Below are 5,009 nucleotides of genomic sequence, written 5' to 3' on the forward strand. Positions count from 1 at the left end.
ATCTATGTACCCAGCATAGGATCACTTAAATATATAAAGCAAATATTAACAGACATAAAGGGAGAAAATGAGAGTAGTACAATAATAGTAGGGGACTTAAACAACCTACTTGCATTAATGGGTAGATCATCTAGACAGAAAATCAACAAGGAAACAGTGGCTTTGAACAATACATTAGACCAGATGGAATCAACAAATAATAGTGAACATTTCATCCAAAGAGCATAATACACATTCTTTTCAAGGCACATGGAACATTTTCAGGATAGATCACATATTAGGCTACAAAATAAGTCTCAATAAATTGAAGAAGGTTGAAATCATATTAAGCATCTTTTCCAACCACAATATCATGAAACCAGAAATCAATTACAAGAAAAAAAATTGGAAAAAATACAAACACATGGAGAACTATGTGAGTCATCTATAACAGCATGCTACTCAACAACTAGTGGGTCAACAAAGAAACCAAAGACATAAAAAAATACATGGAGACAAATGAAAATGGAAACACAACAGTTCAATATCTTCAGGACACAGCAAAAACAGTTTTAAGAGGGAAGTTTATAGTACTACAGACCTACCTCAAGAAACAAGAAAAATTTCAAATAAGCAATCTAACCTTACACCTAAAGGATCTGGAAAAGGAATGACAAACAAAGCCCAAAGTTGGTAGAAGGAAGGAAATAATAAAAACCAGAACAGAAATTTATAAAATGAGACTAAAAAAAAAAAATAGAAAAGATAAATGAAACTAAGAACTGGTTCTTTGAAAAAATAAAATTGATAATCCTTTAGCCAGACTCATCAAGGAAAAAAAAAAAAGCAAGGGCTCAAATAAATAAAATGAAAAATGAAAGAGAAGGGCACCTCGAGGGCTCAGTTGGTTAAGCGTCTGACTCTTGGTTTCAGCTCAGGTCGTGATCTCAGGGTCGTGAGATCGAGCCCTGCATGGGGCTCTGTTCTCAAAGTAGAGTCTGCTTGATATTCTCTCCCTCTCTCTCCCCCTCTATCCTGCCCTCGCTTGTGATCTCTCTCTCTCTAAAATAAGTATGGGGTGCCTAGGTAGCTCAGATGGTTAAGCGTCTGCCTTTGGCTCAGGTCATGATCCCAGGTTCTGGGATCAAGCCCCACGTTGGGCTCTCTGCTCGGCCCGGAGCCTCCTTCTCCCTCTTCCTCTGCCTCTCCCCCTGCTCATGCTCTCTCTCTGTATCTCTGTGTCTCGAATGAATAAATAAAATCTTGGAAAAAAAATAAAGTATCAGTGTGTCATGTTATCATTAAAAAATAAATAAATAAACAAATAAATAAATAAATAAAATCTTGAAAAAAATAAAAAAATAAATGAAAGAGAAGAAGTTACAACTGACACCACAGACATACAAAGGATTATGAGACTACTACAAAAAATTATATGCCAACAAGTTGGACAACCTAGAAGAAATTGATAAACTCTTAGAAACATACAATCTTCTGAGACTGAATCAGGAAGTAATAGAACTGACTGATTACTAGTAATGAAATTGAATCAGTAATTAAAAAAAAAAACCTCCCAACAAAATAATCCGAGACCAAATGGCTCCACAAGTGAATTCTACCAAAATTTTTTAAAATTTTAATTATTTATTTAAATTCAATTAATTAACATATAATGTATTATTGGTTTCAGAGGTGGAGGTGAGTGATTCATCGGTCTTATATAATACCCAGTGCTCATTACATCATGTGCCCTCCTTGATTTCCATCACCTAGTTACTCCATCCCCCACACCCCTCCCCTCCAGCAAACCTCAGTTTGTTTCCTATGATTAAGACCGTCTCTTACGGTCTGTCTCGCTCTCTGATTTTGTCTTTTATTTTTTTCCTCCCTTCCCCTATGATCCTCTGTTTTCTTTCTTAAATTCTACATATGAGTGAGATCATATGATAATTGTCTTTCTCTGACTGACTTATTTCACTTAGCATAATACCCTCTAGTTCCATCCACATCATTGCAAATGGCAAAATTTCAGGTTTTTTGATGGCTGAGTAGTATTCCATTACACACACACACAACACACACACACACACATCCCACATCTTTTTTATCCATTCACCTGTTGATGGACATCTGGGCTTTTTCCATAGTTTGGCTATTGTGGACGTTGCTACTATAAACATTGGGGTGCACATGCCCCTTCAGATCACTACATTTGTATCTTTGTGGTAAATCCCTAGTAGTTCATTTGCTAGGTCGTAGGGTAACTCTACTTTCAACTTTGTGAGGAACCTCCATACTGTTTTCCAGCTTGCATTCCCACCAACAGCGTAGGAGGGTTTCCCTTTCTCTGCATCCTTGCCAACATCTGTCATTTCCTGTGGTTAATTTTAGCATTCTGACCAGTGTGAGGTGGTAGCTCATTGTGGTTTTGATTTGTATTTCCCTGATGACAAGTCATGTTGAGCATTTTTTCACGTGTCTGTTTTTTGCCATTTGTATGGCTTCTTTAGAGAAATGTCTGTTCATGTCTTCTGCCCATTTCTTGACTGGATTTTTTGTTCTTTGGGTGTTGAGTTTGATAAGTTCTTTATAGATTTTGGATACTAGCCCTTTATCTGATAAGACATTTACAAATATCTTCTCCCATTCTGTCAGTTGTTTTTTGATTTTGTCGACTGTTTCCTTTGCTGTGCAAAAGTTTTTATCTTGATGAAGTCCCATAGTTCATTTCTGCCTTTGTTTCCCTTGCCTTTGGAGATGTGTCTAGCAAGAAGTTGCTGTGGCTGAGGTCATAGAGGTTGCTGCTTGTGATCTCCTCTAGGATTTTGATGGATTCCTGTCTCACATTTAGGTCTTTCATCCATTTGAGTCTATCTTTGTGGATGGTGTAAGGAAATGGTCCAGTTTTATTCTTCTGCATGAGGCTGTCCAATTTTCCCAGCACCATTTGTTGAAGAGACTGTCCTTTTTCCATTGGGTATTCTTCCTGCTTTGTCGAAGATTAGTTGACCATAGAGTCAAGATTCTCTATTCTGTTCCATTGATCTATGTGTCTGTTTTTGTGCCAGTACCATACTGTCTTGATGATGACAGCTTTGTAAACAGAACTTGAAGTCCAGGATTGTGATGCTACCAGCTTTGGTTTTCTTTTTTCTACTAAACATTTTAAAGAAGAGTTAACTTCTATCCTTCTCAAACTATTCTAAAAAAAATAGAAGAGGAAGGAATGTTAATTCATTCTACAAGCCCACTATTACCCTGATACCAAAACCAGACAAAGACACTACAAAAAAAAAAAATTATAGATCAATATCCCTGATGGACAGAGATGCAAAACTCCCAACAAAATATTGGCAAACTGAATTCAATAATACATTAAGAGGATCATTCACCACGATCAAGTAGGATTTATTCCAGGGATGCAGGGATGGTTCAATATCCACAAATCAATCAACATGATATACCGCATGAATAAAATGAAGGATAAAAATCATATAATCATCTTAATAGATGCAGAAAAAGCATTTAATAAAATTCAATATCATTCATGATAAAAAGCTCTCCACAAAGTAGGTAAATGTATCTCAACATAATAAAGGTCATATATGACAAACTCAGAGCTAACATCATACCTCATTGTAAAAAGCTGAAAGCTTTTCCTCTAAGATCAGGAATAAGACAAGGATGCCCACTCTCACCACTTTTATTCAGCATAGTACTGTAAGTCCTAGCCACATCAATCAGACAAGAAAAATAAGTAAATCATCCACATTGGTAAGGAAAAAGTAAAACTGTCACTATTAGCAGATGATATGAAAACCCTAAAGATTCCACCAAAAAACTATTGGAACTAGTTAATGAATTCAGTAAAGTGGCAGGATACAAAATCAATATACAGAAATCTGTTGCATTTCTATGCCCTAATTACAAAGTAGCAGAAAGAGAAATTAAGAAACCAGTCCCATTTACAATTGCATCAAAAAGAATAAAATGCCTAGTAATAAATTTAAGAAAGGAAGTGAAAGACCTGTACTCTGAAAACTAAGATATTGATGAAAGAAATTGAGGAGGACACAAATAAATGGAAAGATATATTATCTTGGTAGAATTAATATTGTTGGGGGAGCCTGGGTGGCTCAGTCTGTTAAGCGTTCAACTTTTGATTTCAGGTCAGGTCATGATCTCAGAGTCATAAGATCAAGCCCTGCATCAGGCTCTGTGCTGGGCGTGGAGTCTGCTTATGATTCTCTCTCTCCCTCTCCTTTTGCCCCTCCCCCACCTCTCTAAAAAAAACCCAAACTCAAATGGATTAAAGCCCTAACTGTGAGACCTAAAACCATAAAACTCCTAAATGAGAACATAGGCAGTAAAAACTTGGACATTGGTGTTCACAATATTTTTCTGGATATGTCTCCTCAGGCAAGGGGAACAAAAGCGAAAATAAACAGTTGGGATTACATCAAACTAAAGAACTTTTACACAATGAAGGAAATGATCGAAAAAAGGAAAAGTCAACCTACTGAATGGGAGAAGATATCTGATAAGGGGTTAATATCCAAAATACATAAAGAACTCATAAAACCCAACACAGATTTAAAAAAAAAAAAAACACCCACAAATAATACAATTAGAAAATGGGCAGAGGGTCCTCACTTTGGCAGCACATATACTAAAATTGGAACAATACAGAGAAGATTAGCATGGCCCTGTGCAAGGATGACACGCAAATTCATGAAGCATTCCATATTTTTTAAAACATGGGCAATAAAAAATATTACAAAAAAAAATGGTCAGAGGACCTAAATAGACATTTTTCCAAAGACATACAGATAGGCAACAGATACATGAAAAGATGTTCAACACCACCAATCATCAGGGAAATGCAAATCAAAACAATAATGAGAAAACAAAACAAAACAAAGAAAACAAAACCATAATGACGTATCACCTTACACCTGTCAGAGTGGCTACTATCAAAACCAACAAGAAATAACAAGTGTTGGTGAGAATGTGGAGAAAAAGGAACCCTC

At 36.2% G+C, this 5,009-nt stretch overlaps 1 non-coding gene across 1 annotated transcript; it reads left to right on the forward strand.

The window, feature by feature from the left end:
- Positions 1-4,624: 4,624 nt before the first annotated feature.
- LOC115943123 (U6 spliceosomal RNA) lies at positions 4,625-4,730 on the forward strand. The gene has a single exon (XR_004077732.1). It is a non-coding gene; the product is annotated as a U6 spliceosomal RNA (small nuclear RNA).
- Positions 4,731-5,009: the final 279 nt, after the last annotated feature.

Source organism: Leptonychotes weddellii, chromosome 1 (genome assembly GCF_054177405.1).
Source record: "Leptonychotes weddellii isolate Sample4059 chromosome 1, ASM5417740v2, whole genome shotgun sequence".
NCBI classification, from domain to species: Eukaryota; Metazoa; Chordata; class Mammalia; order Carnivora; family Phocidae; genus Leptonychotes; species Leptonychotes weddellii.